Source organism: Hemitrygon akajei, chromosome 16 (genome assembly GCF_048418815.1).
Source record: "Hemitrygon akajei chromosome 16, sHemAka1.3, whole genome shotgun sequence".
NCBI classification, from domain to species: domain Eukaryota; kingdom Metazoa; phylum Chordata; class Chondrichthyes; order Myliobatiformes; family Dasyatidae; genus Hemitrygon; species Hemitrygon akajei.
The window spans coordinates 51115014-51130635 of NC_133139.1; positions in this window are offsets into that span (position 1 = coordinate 51115014).

Below are 15622 nucleotides of genomic sequence, written 5' to 3' on the forward strand. Positions count from 1 at the left end.
GGGATTGGGAAGATCAGATTGGTGTCGGATTGCAAGAAGGAATTTGAACGCCTACGAGATGGCTTTTTAGAGCAGTTTTGCTTGAACCATCTTGGGGAAAGGTGATCTTAGATTGGGTGTTGTGTAATAACTCAAGTCTTATTAGAGCTTAAAGTAAAAAAAAAAGTCCCTTGGGTGGCAGTGTAACGTTCTCACTCGGGTGTAACGAAACCCGAATTAAACGTCGAGTTAAACTGTAGTCAATGAAAACAAGGTCGCAGTAAGATTAACCATTTACTGTTCACTCTTCACATTAACGTATGGTGAAAACTGTTGATAAAACAATACAAGATTGGTACAGTGTTTGTTTCCTTCTAAATATCACATTTACATTGTGAATACTTGCAAAGGTAAAACTACAATAACTACATTACATTAAAGTGCAGCATACAGTCAGAATCTACCTGCTCCATTGACTGCTTTAAATACACTTCAACACAAACTATCCCGACTCTTTAACTAACGAAAACATAAACCTTATCGACTGTCGTTACTTTTAACAGAATCAGCGTTAACATTTTAATTCAACATATCGATTATCTCATGACTTACAGCGTTGCTTTCACTGTGTCTCTGGTGCATAGAGAGAACAAACTGCTTGCGCTGAACTGGCACATGTGAGCCTTGCACCCTTGCATTTATCCCAAACCGGTATTTTCCCACAAGACACGGCGAAACCGGATGTGACGTCATCGCAGCCGCAATATATTACAGACAAATGAATTTACTTAAACAATCCTAACTTTAACTAAAAATGCTAACAAACGAATTACTAAGCGAAAATATTATAAACTAAATAATTGCCATAAAGGCAGCACAGGCAGTGATCATAAAGTGATTGAATTCATACTTCAGTTTGAGTGGGAAAAACACAAGTCACACGTATCAGAATTGCAATGGAATAAAGGGAACTAAAGAGGCATGAGAGGGGAGCTTGCTCAGGTTGACTGCAGGAGGATACTGGTGGGGATGACAGCAGAGCAGAGGTGGCTGACATTTCTGGGAATAGTTCACAAGGCACACGATAGATATGTCCCACTGAAGAAGCTCTCAAATGGCAGGGGTAGGCAACTGTGGCTGACAGGGGAAGTTAAGGATTGCATAAAAGCCAAGGAAAGGGCATATAAGGTAGCAAAGGTGAGTGGGAAATTGGATGATTGGGAAGCTTTTAAAATCCAACAAATGGCAACTTTTAAAAAAAGCTATATATAGGTTCCGGTGACGTCATCGTTGAGAATGGCAGCTTAAGTCACTAGCTCCTCTGGAAAAATGCGTATTAAGCCCCGTTAACCCATCAAATATATATTTTTCGAAAAATATTTGAACTGAAAAGACGGGCAAGAATGGGGAAAAGGAATGGAAATATAAAAAGCGACACTGCGGAGCCTGCGGCCGAGAGGAGTGCAGCGAGCGGCTCTCCTACCTGACCATGTGTGAGCGAGGCGGCCGCCAGGCCTCGTTCAGGCAAAGCGGCGAATATCTTCGAAATTCTGAAAGAAATAATGGAGGTACAGAAAGATATAAAATAGCAGCTCTGTGATATTAAGTCAGAGCTCGCCAGCGTCAATCAAAAAATAGCGGTGGCAGAGACTCAAATTGAGAAAGTGGAAGATCACGTTCAAAACGTGGGACGAATACTGAGTAAGACAATAAAAATATTACATCACCAAGAAGGTAAACTGCTTGACCTGGAGGGAAGATCACGATGGAAAAATATCAGAATCTACAATGTTCCTGAAGGAGCGGAGTTTGTTGGAAAGTTACTGCGGGATGTGCTGGATCTTCACCCGGCTATGGAGCTGGAAGTCGAAAGAGCCCATTGTGCACTCGTCCCGAAACCTACCCAGGATAGAAAGCCACGCTCAATAATAATTAAATTCCTTCGGTACAGCATCAAGGCGGTGATTCTACGAAGGGCCTGGGGTAAGAAGAGAGTGTTTTTCGACGATAAATTAATATATTTTGACCAAGATTACCCCCCGCAGTCCTCCAGAAATGCAAAGAATACTCTGAAGTAAAGCGAGTACTAAAGCAAAAAAAGATTAGATTTCAAACTCCGTACCCTGCTAAACTTCGAGTGTTTTATGACAATGGGACACGGTTGTACCAGACAGTGGAAGAGGCAACTACAGACATGAAGGCCAGAGGTTTGCCCATCAGCATGATCAAAACGAGGGAAAGCCTGGCTGAGGAATTACCCCGCTCCGCTTGGGAAATAGTGCGAGAATCAAAGGCAGGAAATGGGAGGAGGCCAAGAGAAATATATCAGGAAGAGACCGGGAGTTTCCCAAAGACAGTCCTCACCCCCTTCAGAAGAGCCATTAAGGTTTGACTAACTTTAAAAATGTTGAGAAGCTAAACGGAAGCAAAAGTAGACAGTGATATACCTATCTCGAGAAATACTTATTATAATGTGGATTTTATATTACTCAGTTGTTATTCTTTATTCGCTCATTTACTCCTTTATCCCCACCAAAATGAGAATATATATATGTGTGCATATATGTGTATGTATGTAATATATGTGTGTCTATATATATATTTGTGTGTGTGTGTGTATATATAGGAGGAGTACACAGGGAAATCTTTTCTGTGTAATGGATTTGTTCACTGACTTTTATGAATACTGCAATGGGGGCCCTCAACTCACAAGTAGGAGGGGTTATCTCCCACAGCTAGACATTTCCTCTAGCTCAACGCAGGGTCATCTACTAGAGACCTCAGCCTTGGAATCTCATGTTCATTGCCATTTTGCGTTTCTTGGTTCTTATTTGTTCACGGAGTAGATCGATTAAGTTTTATTTTAATTTCAATGATACATTGACATAAATACAGATGGCTAAGGACAAGGTAAAATTCATTTCTTTTAATGTCAATGGGCTATTAAATCCAATCAAACGTAAAAGAATTTTATCCAATTTGGAACAATTTGCTTCATACTGGGAAAAATGGTTTAACTACATAATGCCTCATAGACCTGATTTTATTCTCACAAATCAATGAATCTGTTGTAAAAAAAAAGATCACTCCCTACTTGTACATAGTTCTTTCCTTTTGCTTGTCTTTTCTTTCCACTCTTTTCTATAAGTGTATACCTCAGATAAATACTTTGAGGAAATTTGTGATATATATGATTATATGATATATATGTACAATGTCTGAAATACATCTTATGGAAATGTTTGTTTGATGATGAACTTCAATAAAAAAAACTTACAATTTTTTTAAAAAAGCTATAAGAGAAAAGATGAAATATGAGGGCAAACCAGACAATAACATAAAGAAGGATAACAGAGTTTTTTCAGTTATTTTAAGAGTAAAAGGGAGGTGAGAGTTGATATTGGACCACTGGAAAATGATGCCAGTGAGGTTGTAATGGGGGACAAAGAAATGGCAGATGAACTTAATGGGTACTTTGCATCTGTCATCACTGTGGAAGACACTAGCTGTGTGCCAGACGTCCGTATGTCAGGGAGCAGGAGTGAGTGCCATTGCCGCTACAAAGGAAGAAGTGCTAGGCAAGCTGAAAGGTCTAAGGTGGGTAAGTCACCTGGACCAGATGGACTACATTCCAGAGTCTTGAGAGAGGTTGCTGAAGAGATAACAGATGCATTGGTCATGATCTTTCAAGAATCATTTGATTCTGGCATGGTCCCAGTGGACTGGAAGATTGCAAATGTCACTCCACTCTTTAAGGGAGAAAGGAAAAAGAAATGAAATTATAGGCCAGTTTTCCTAACCTCAGTGGTTGGGAAAGTGTCTATTATTAAGATTGAGGTTTTAGGGTACTTGGAGACTAATGATAAAATAAGTCAAAGTCAGCATTGGTTTCTGTAAAGGGAAATCTTGCCTGACAAATCTGTTAGAGTTCTTCGAGGAAGTAACAAGCAGGGTGGACAAAGGAGAGGCAGTGGATGTCATTTACTTGGATTTTCAGAAGGTGTTTGATAAGATGCCACACATGAGACTGCTTAACAAGGTAAATTCCTATGGTGTTACAGGAAAGGTATTGGCTTGGATAGAGGACTGGCTGACAGGCAGGAGGCAGTGAGTGGGAATAAAAGTGGCCTTTTCTGGTTGGCTGCCAGTGACTAGTGGGGTTCCTCAGGTGTCAGTATTGGGACCATTATTTTTCACATTGTTTGTCAATGATTTGGAAAATGGAATTGATGGCTTTGTGGCAAAGTTTGTGGTGCTGAGGAAGCAATGTGATTGCAGCAGGACTTGGACAAGTTGGAAGAATGGGCAAAAAAGTGGCAGATGGAATACAATGTTGTGAAATGTGTGATAATGCATTTTGATAAAAGGAACAATAGTGCAGACTATTGTTCAAATTGGGAGAAGGCTCAAACATTAGAGGTGCAAAGGGACTTGGGAGTCCTTTTGCAAAACTCCCAGAAGATTAATTTACACGTTGAGTCTGCTGTAAGGAAGGCAAATGTAATGTTGGCATTTATTTCAAGGGGAATAGAATATAAAAACAAGGAGATAATGCCGAGGCTTTATAAGACACTAACTAGGCTGCACATGGAGTATGTCAACAGTTTTGGGCTCCAGTTCTCAGAAAGAATGTGCTCTCATTGGAGAGAGTCCAGAGGAGATTCACAAGGATAAAACTGGGAATGAAGGGTTAACATATGAGGATATTTGGCAGATTTGGGCCTGTACTCACTGAACTTTAGAAGAATGAGGGGAACCGTTTGAAACCCACCGAATGTTGAAAGGACTAGATAGAGTAGATGTGGAGAGGATGCTTCCTATGGTGGGGGTATCCAGAACTAGAGAACACAGCCTCAAAACTGAGGGTGACCTTTTTGAACAGAGGTAAGGAGGAATTTTTTAGCCGGAGAGTAGTGAATCCATGGGATGCTGGAATGCTCTGCCAGACTGCAGTGGAGGTCAAGACTGTGCGTATATTTAAGGTGGATGTTGATTGTTTCCTGATTGGTTAGAGCATCAAAGGATATGGCAAAGGCAGGTGTATGGGGTTGAGTGGGGTCTGGTGTCGGCCATGATGGAATGGAGGAGCAGACTCGATGGGTTGAATGGCCTAATTCTGCTCCCATGTCTTGTGGTCTAAATGTGTTTAGAAAAGCTTTCTTAACCACTATATAGAGGTTCCAACTGGATAGACTGTGATACTGGATCTCCTAATTGGGAACAAGTGACAGAAGTGTGTGTTTGGGACATTTGGACCTTGTGATCTTAATCCCATTAGTTTCAAATTAATTATGTAGAAGGTTAGGTCCCATCCTCGGGTTGAGATTCTAAATTGGAGAAAGGCCAAATCGGATGGTTACAGAAAGGATTGGGACGGGTCGTTTTCTGGCAGAGAAGAAGGAAGTGCGTAAGAGGGAAATCAGGAGGTCTGAGAGAAAGCATGAGGTTGCTCTGGTAGACCGTGTGAAGGAGAATTCCATGGGGCTTCTACAGAAATATTAAAAGCAAAAGGATAGCAAAGGACATTATTGGTCCTCTCGAAAATCAGTGTCATGTATGCATGAAACTGAAAGAGATGGGGGAGATTTTAAATGGATTTACTCTGGAGATGGACACATTGTCTATAGAAGTGAGGCAATATAGCAGTGAAGGTATGGACTGTATATGAATTATAGAGGTGGAGATACTTGCTGTCTTGAGGCAAATGAAGGTGGATAAATCCCCAGGACCTGACAAGTAGTAAATTAGAATCAAGATTGGCTTTGTGGAAGCAGTCAGTGTGCCAGTAGATGGTTGCCTCTCTGACTGGTGGCCTGTGATTAATGGAGTCCCACAGGGATCAGTACTGGGTCCAACGTTTGCCATTTATATTAACCATCTGGATAATAATGTGGTTAACTGGATCAGCAAATTTGTGGATGGCACCAAGACTAAGGCATAGTGGACAGTGAGGGAGGCTATCATAGCTCGTAATGGGATCTGGATGAGCTGGAAAATGGGTTGCAAATGGGAGATGGACTTTAATGCAGATAAGTGTAATGGGTTGCACTTTGGGAGGACAAACCAGGGTAGGATTTACACAGTGAATGGTGGGGCACTGACGAGTGCAGTAGAACAAAGGATATGGGAGTACAGATCAATGATTATTTTTTTTTAAAATTTTTTTATTAGTTTTTCAAAACATTTTACAAAATTAAAAACCCCAAATCCCTGTGAGGAGCATTAATACAGAGCAAGGTTAAGCATACAATAACAATATGCTACAAAGGAAGAGAATTTAACAAAAAAGCACCTAAATTAAAGACAAGTGAGCTTAGTGTCCTCCCCAAGCCCCACAACACAAGAAAAAAACAACAACCACTCCAGACCAACCACCACACAATATAGAGAGTATAAGTCCGGACAGTCAAACTCCCAGACTGTGAATACACTTAGCAACAGAGGATAATAATGCCTACTACCAGAAAAAAAAAGGGAGCTGAAAGCAAGGGACCGAAAAGAAAAAAAACCCTAGTCAAGAGGAAGGTTATGAAAGTACTCGATAAAAGGCCCCCAGATCTTATGGAACTTTAAATCCGAATTGAGAACTGAATAATGAATTTTTTCGAGGTCCAAGCAGGCCATAATGTCGTTAAGCCATTGCGCATGAGTGGGCGGGGCAACATCTCTCCATCTAAGGAGGATCAAGCGTCTCGCCAGGAGAGAGGCAAAGGATAGTATTCGGCATTTGGTCGGACCCAGACATAAATCTGTCTCGCCCCAAAAACCGAACAGAGCAATTAAGGGGTTAGGTTCTAGGTGCTGATTCAGAATACCCGATAGTGTAGTGAAGACATCTTTCCAGAATTTCTCCAAGCTAGGACAGAGCCAGTACATATGGATGAGAGAGGCCACGCCCCTCTTGCATTTATCACAGAGCGGACTAATGCCAGGGTAGAATCGAGATAGTTTAGATTTAGACATATGGGCTCTATGAACAATCTTAAACTGTAAGAGACAATGGCGAGCACAAAGAGAGGTTGAGTTAACCGACTTGAGAACTGAGTCCCAGCTCTCCTCGGATAAGGTGATATTTAAATCCTGCTCCCAGGCCATTTTAATTTTATCCACAGGGGCCCATCGTAAGGCTGCTAGTTTATCTTGGATAATTGAAATTAAACCTTTACCTAGTGGATTAATGGAGAGAAATAGGTCCATAGCATTTTTCGCAGGCATTTCAGGAAAGTTAGGAATTAAAGGAGCAGTGAAGTGTCGGATTTGAAGATATCTGAAAAAATGAGCATTAGGCAGGTTGAACTTAACAGAGAGCTGTTGAAAAGAAGCAAAGCGGTTATCAATGAAGAGATCTTCAAAATGTCTAATGCCCTTCCTGTACCAAACATGGAATGCTGAATCGAACGTGGTAGGTAAAAAAAGGTGATTGTGTGCGACAGGGCTAGAAATGGAAAACCCTTGGAAACCATAGCATTTCCTGAACTGAGCCCATATACGCAAAGTGTGTCTAACCAGAGGATTAGCTATTGATCTGGGCAGACTGCTAGGGAGTGCAGAGCCAAGAAGTGCAGATATAGATAATTCTTTAGTGGAGCTCAACTCCATTGCCACCCAGTTAGGGCACTCAGGTTGACCGTGGAAGAAAGACCAGAAGGCAGCACAACGTACATTAGCTGCCCAGTAATATAAGCGAAAGTTAGGTAAAGCCATGCCACCCTCTTTTTTAGATTTTTGGAGGTGGATTTTATTAATTCTAGAGCGCTTATTCTGCCACAGATATGACAAAATAATAGAGTCTAAGGAATCAAAAAAGGATTTAGGAATAAAAATTGGGATAGATTGAAATAAGTATAAAAATTTGGGGAGAACATACATTTTGACAACATTGATACGACCTACCAAGGACATAGATAGAGGTGACCATTGTACCAGATTCTGTTTTGTAGCATATGAAAGATTGACCAAGTTTTCACGAAAGAGATCTTTAAACTTCCTTGTGACTGTAATTCCAAGATAAGTAAATTGATTATGGACTACTTTAAAAGGGAGATCACGAAATATTAGTTCTTGTGCTTCTTTATTAATTGGGAAAAGTTCACTCTTATGTAAGTTGAGTTTATAGCCAGAGATCTGGCTAAACTGGTCAAGAAGTGAAAACATTAGAGGTAAGGATGTAGACGGATATAAGAGAAAGAGTAATAAGTCATCAGCATAGAGAGAGACTTTATGCTCAACACCCCCTCTCCAAATCCCGGTCAGTTCAGGACATTTTCGAAATGCTGTCGCCAGAGGTTCTATAGCCAAATCAAAGAGAAAGGGACTTAAGGGGCATCCCTGACGGGTGCCACGTTTGAGATTAAATACTTGGGATTTCTGAAAGTTAGTTAGAACAGAAGCAGTAGGACACAGGTACAGCAATTGGATCCAAGAGATGAAACTTTGGCCGAGGTCAAATTTTTCTAAGACTGCAAAAAGATAGTTCCACTCTATACGATCAAATGCTTTCTCCGCATCAAGGGAGATAACACATTCAGGAGTCCCAGTTGGAACTGAGTATAAAATATTAAATAGATGCCGAATGTTAAAAAAAGGGAGACGGTTTTTAATAAAGCCTGTTTGGTCATCAGAGATAATGGAGGGAATAACGGTTTCTAATCTATGAGCCAACACTTTAGCTAAGATCTTTACATCAACATTGAGCAGAGAGATCGGCCTGTACGAGGAACACTCTGTTGGGTCTTTGCCCTTTTTTAAAAGAAGAATAATAGATGCCTCATTGAAAGAGGGTGTCAATTTGCCGTAGTTAAACGAGTCAGTTAATACTGAAAGTAACTGAGGAGAAAGAAGTGAGGAGAATGATTTATAAAATTCCACAGGGAACCCATCAGGTCCAGGAGATTTCCCTGAGGACAGTGCAGAAATTGCAGAATATATTTCTTCTAGTGATATAGGCGCATTAAGTTTGGCTTTGAAATCAGATGAAAGTGAGGGGATATTCAGATTCTGTAAAAATTGATCCACAGAGATATTGTCATTCAGGGATTCAGAGGAATAAAGTCGAGAATAAAAATTTTTAAATGCGTCATTAATTTCTAAATGATCCGATGTAAAGTCTCCGTTCTCCTTCTGGATCTTTGTAATATGTTGTTTGGCTTTAGAACGCCTCAGCTGATTGGCTAGGAATTTACCAGACTTATCCCCATGAATGTAAAAGCGGCTCTTGCTTTCGAGAAGTTGGCGTTCGACAGGTTGAGTGGACAGAAGATTAAATTTAGTTTGAAGTTCAACGCGCTTCTTGTATAATTCAGGGTTCTTAGTTTGGGCATATAATTGATCCACATCTTTGATCTGGTTAATGAGGTCCGCTCGATCTGCACGGGATCTTCTATTGAGATTTGCTGTGTAAGAGATTATTTGACCCCTCAAATATGCTTTCATGGCATCCCAGACAGTCTGGGATGGCACTTCAGGTGATGTATTAGTGTTAAAATAGAAGGTTATCTGGTCTTTAATAAATTTTACGAAATCATCATCCGATAATAAAGTTGAATCGAACCGCCAGTGTTTGTTCCTCTGAGGGAGACCAGGAAAGTTCAGAGAGAGGGTAATTGGGGCATGGTCAGAAATCAGTATACTCTGATAGTCACAAGTGTGGGCAAATGGGATAAGTTGGTTATCGAGTAGGAAATAGTCAATTCTAGTGAAGGTATGGTGAACATGTGAGAAAAAGGAATAATCTCTCTCCGTAGGATGGAGGAAACGCCATATATCAGAGATACCAAAATTAGAGAGAAACGACTGAATAGCTAAGGCAGATTTGGTAGGTGATCTGGTAACAGAGGACGATCGGTCCAGTTTAGGATCCAACCAACAGTTAAAGTCACCACCCAATATAAGAGAGTATGAGTTTAGGTCTGGTAGTGAGGAAAAAAAACGTTCAAAGAAGTTAACATCATCAAAGTTGGGGGCATACAGGTTTGCTAGTGCAAATTTAGTGTTATATAGTTTACCAGAAACAATAATAAAATGGCCATTTGTGTCCGATATTTTATTATGGAGTTCAAAAGGAATATTTGAGTTAATAAGAATGGAGACTCCCCTAGCTTTAGCGGCAAAGGATGAATGAAAATGCTGACCCGCCCACTTGGACAGAAGCCGGGAGTTATCAAAACAACGAATATGAGTTTCTTGGAGGAAAGCAATGTCAGCTTTGAGTTGTTTAATATGTGAAAATACCTTCCTCCTTTTAACAGGGTGGTTCAGTCCCTTTACATTCCAGCTCACGAATTTAAGTGCACTAGCCATTATCAATTACTAATGCATAAAAGGCAGCAGGCATATAAAAAATCAAGCGGTACAATAGCAGTCTGGGAGCAGAGATGTAAACATAGATTCGTAAGGTCAAAATATAAACATGTCCTAAACAATAAAGAAATGTTGGAGCTGGAAAACTCACCCCACCCACACAACCCAGAACTAGACGGCTACCAAAACAAGTAGCTAGCTCTACCAAAAAAATCAACCCAAATACAACTTCCAGATCTGTGTCATTGACAGCAGTTCCGTATAAATGCTATAACAAACAGTAACTAGTTTATGCACTAGAAAACATAACTACAGATTAGAACACCTTCTGCCGAGATATACAACTTAATACAGAGAAAATCGGAAGAAAACCAAAACTAATCTACCCGCGAAATATTATAGAAGAATAAAGTAAGAGAAGGGGGAAAAAAAGGTAAGAAGGAAAAAGAAAAAAGAGGAAGGGGAAAATTATAAATTCGAGACGAGTATTTATCAACCATTTACCGAGAAGGGAGAAAAAAAAATCAGAGAATGGAAAAAAAAGGGGGTGAATAAAAGAAAGAGATAAAATAAATAAATATTTAAAACAGAGGAAAAATAAATCAGCAGTTGAACTGTGAACCAACAAACAGGGAGGCCTTCACTAAAGACTTCAAACCTCCAAAACAAGTTAGAATTAGTTGTAGAACTCTGTAGGTAAAGTTATACAGAGGTAAAAATAGATTACACACACACCAAATCCCGGGAGAGATTGTCAACAGCCTTTAGAGTTTCAGTGAATAATGTCTGAGTGATTCAAGTGAATTCCGAGTCCAGAGAAAGTAATTTTACTACGAGGAGTACTTATCCACCATTTTAGGAGGCCCGATCAGATTCCGAAGATGACTGGATAGCCGGAAGACTTGCCACAAACGCTTCAGCTTCCCTCGCTGATTTGAACCACTTGAATTCCCCGGTATTAAACTTGATTCTTAGGTCAGCAAGATTACGAAAGGAAGGTTTGAAACCACGATCAAAAAGCACTTTCATTGCACCTTTATACTCAGCACGCATCTTTAAGGTCTGGGGTGCAAAATCTTCCACAAAGCGAATGGTTGTATCCTGGAAAGAAAAAGAGCCTCTGCGACGTGCCTCCACAATCAGACTGTGTTTTACAGATCAATGATTTTTGAAAGTGGTGTCACAGGTATATAGGGTTATAAAAGCTTTTGGCACATTGGCTTTGTAAATCAAAGTATTGGGTGCAGGAGTTGAGATGTTATCATGAAGTTGTTTAAGACATTGGTGAACTAAAAACTTTGGAGTATTGTGTGCAGTTCTGGTCATCTGCTGACAGGAAGATTGAAAGAACAGAGCAAGTTTACAAGATGTTGCTGGGACTTGAGGACGTGAGTTATAGGGTGAAGGTTGAATAGGTTAGGACTATTCAACTATAGGTTAACTATAGGTTAGGTATACAAGATATTAAGAGGAATAGATAGAGTGGACAGCCAGCACCTCTTCCCCAGGGCACCACTGCTCAATACAAGAGGACATGGCTTTAAGGTAAGGGGAGGGAAGTTCAAGGGGGATATTAGAGGAAGGTTTTTCACTCAGAGAGTGGTTGGTGCATGGAATGCACTGCCTGAGTAGGTGGTGGGGGCAGATACACTAGTGAAATTTAAGAGACTACTAGATAGGTATATGGAGGAATTTAAGGTGGAGGGTTATATGGGAGGCAGGGTTTAAGGGTCGGCAAACATTGTGGGCCAAATGGCCTGTACTGTGCTGTATTGTTCTTTGTTCTTTATTTCCTGTAGCATTGGAGAATGAGGGGATCTTTGATAAAGATATAAAATTCTGAGGGGCAAATGCAAATAAGCTTTTTCCACTGAGGGTAAGATTCAGAGGTCATAGGTTAAGGGTGAAAGGTGAAATGTTGAAGGGAGCACAAGGGAAATTTCTTAACTCTGGGTGTGAAAGTGTAGAACAAGCTGCCAGTGGAGGTGGTGGATGTGGTTTTGATTTCAACATTTAAGAGCAGTTTAGATAAATACATGAATAGGAAGATTATGGAGGGCTATGGTCCAGCTATAGGGCAATAGGACTAGGCAGAATAATAGTTTGGCATGAACTAGATGGCCAGAAGAACCTGTTTCAGTGCAGTAGTGCTCTATGACAGGGTGGGCTGCAACTATTTAGAGGTTTATAAATTCATGAGGAGAATAGACAGTGAATGATCATAGTCTTTTCCCAGGGAAGGGGAGCCACTAGAGATCTTGTGGTGAAAGGGGAAAGATTTAAAAGGGATTTGAGGGGCAAATTTTGCACAGAGGATGTTGTGTATATGAAAGAGAAAGTGGTAGAGTTGGGTACAGTTGCAGCATTTAGAAGACATTTAGACAAGTACATGGACTGCACAGGCTTAGAGAGGATAGATCCCAAGCATGGGGAAATGGGACTAGCTCAAGCAGACAGCTTGGTTGGTATGGCCTGATTTCATGGTGTGTAGCTGCATGGTTCTAACTCACCAGCACTCTCTCAAAGATAATTGGGGATAGTTAGGGATGTTGTGCTTAGCATTTGCACTATTCTGTGTGTGAATGAAGAAAAGGATCAAGAGCGGGACAGTTCTGGTGAGAGAAAGCAGTATTTTTTCTTGGGGTATATCTGCAGCAAGCAAGCGGTTGACACTGAGGTGGTACCTCTTTCAGGGTTGCTGTGCAGTTGTCACCAGCCCAGTTCTGAGCAGTATGCAGTCTGTTGGCCAGGACATTTGGATTCAGATAAGAGTTTATTAAATATTTACACTGCCATCTACTTAGACTGTTCACATAGTCATTTAGTCTAGACCATGAGTAGCCAGCTACAGGCTGATTGTAAATCTTATTAAATAGAAGACTTAACAATCACGGAGCTTATATTTACTAATAATAACATGTTGGCTGAAATGCAATTGCATCTGTGATGTATTGGGGTTGGAGGCAGTGCCATGACTGCAGTATCCATAGGACACCAGAGGTGGGTTTTACTCTGGTCCTACAGGAAAAACACCAGCACCTGGAGCTCATTTCAGCTGCGTGTGATGTAATTATGTTCTGTCCCTGATCTATTTGTATTATATATACAAATTGAATTGTTGTGGACAGAGCTAAGGAACTGCAAGGTTAAAAGACCCAGATGGAAGTTGTATACAGATCCCCAAGTAGTAGTAAGGATGTAGTCTACGAATTACAACAGGAGATAGAAAATACATGCAAAAAGTCATGGGGGATTTCAATATGCAGATGAACTGGGAAAATCGGGTTCTTGCTGGATTCCAAGGGAGGGAATTACTAGAAAGCCTGTGAGACGGCTTTTTAGAGCAGCTCATGGTTGAGCCCACTAGGGGATCAGCTACTCTGGACTGGGTGTTGTACAATGACCGCAAGATATAGGAGGAGAAGTAGGTCATTTAGCCCATTGAGTCTGCTCTGCCATTCAATTCTTCCAGTCATCCCCACTCCCCTGCCTTCTCCCCATACCCTTTGATGCCCTGACTAATGAAGAACCTATCTATCTCTGCCTTAAATGCACCTAATGACTTGCCCTGCACAGCCGCCCGTGGCAAAAAATTCCACAGATTTACCACCATCTGACTAAAGTAATTTCTCCACATCACTGTTCTAGATGGACGTCCTTCAATCCTGAAGTCATGCCCACTTGTCCTGGACTCCCCTACTATGGGAAATAACTTTGCCATATCTAATCTGTTCAGGCCTTTTAACATTCGGAACGTTTCTGAGATTCCGCGCCCAACCCCACCCCCCCATTCTCCTGAACTCCAGGGAATACAGCCCAAGAGCCGCCAGATATTCCTCATATGGTAACTCTTTCATTCCTGGAATCATTCTCATGAATCTTCTCTGAACCCTCTCCAATGTCAGTATATCCTTTCTAAAATAAGGAGCCCAAAACTGCACACAATACTCCAAGTGTGAAATGAGTGTCTTATTGAGCCTCAACATCACATTCCTGCTCCTCTATTCTATACCTCTAGAAATGAATGCCAACATTGCATTTGTCACCTTCACCATGGACTCAACCTGGAGGTTAACCTTTAGGCTATCCTGCAAAAGGACTCCCAAGTCCCTTTGCATCTCTGCATTTTGAATTCTCTCCACATCTAAATAATAGCCTGCCAACTTATTTCTTCCACCAAAATGCATGACCATACACTTTCCAACATTGTCAGAATCAGAATCAGGTTTATTATCACCGGCATGTGACATGAAATTTGTTAACTTAGCAGCAGCAGTTCAATGCAATAGATAATCTAGCAGAGAGAGAGAAAAAATAATAAATAAAATAAAACAATAATAAATGAACAAGTAAATCAATTGCACATATTGAATAGATTTAAAAGAATGTGCAAAAACAGAAATACTGTATATTTGAAAAAAAGTCCAAAACTTCTATGTCTATTTAGGAATCGATGGCAGAGGGAAGGAAGCTGTTTCTGAATCGCTGAGTGTGTGCCTTCAGGCTTCTGTATCTCCTGCCTGATGGTAACAGTGAGAAAAGGGCATGGCCTGGGTGCTGGAGGTCCTTAATAATGGACGCTGCGTTTCTCAGACACTGCTCCGTATTTCATTTGTTACTTCTTTGCCCATTCCCCTAAACTATCTAAATCTCTATGTAGGCTCCATGTTTCCTCAATACTACTCGCTCCTCCACCTATCTTTGTATCATCAACAAATTTAACCACAAATCCATTAATCCCATAGTCCAAATCATTGACACACATCATAAAAGCAGCGGTCCCAACACCGACCCCTGTGGAACTCCACTGGTAACCAGCAGCCAGCCAGAATAGGATCCCTTTATTCCCACTCTCTGTTTTCTGCCGATCAGCCAATTCTCCACCCATGCTATTAACTTCCCTGTAATTCCATGGGCTCTTTATCTTGCTAAGCAGCCTCATGTGCGGCTCCTTGTCAAAGGCCTTCTGAAAGTCCAAATATAGCATATCTTCTGCGTCTCCTTTGTCTACCCTGCTTATAATTTCCTCAAAAAATTGCAGTAGGTTTATCAGGCAGGATTTTCCTTTCAGGAAACCATGCTGGCTTTGGCCTATCTTGTCATGTGCCTGCAGGTACTCTATAATCTCATCCCTAACAATCAATTCTAGCAACTTTCCAACAACTTCCCAACCACTGATGTCAGGCTAACAGGTCTATAGTTTCCTTTCTGCTGCAAACCCACGCTTCTTAAATAGCAGTGTAACATTTGCAGTTTTCCAGTCATCCAGTGCAATCTCAGAATCTATCGATTTCTGAAAGATCATTATTAATGCTTTCGCAATCTCTTCAGCTACTTCCTTCAG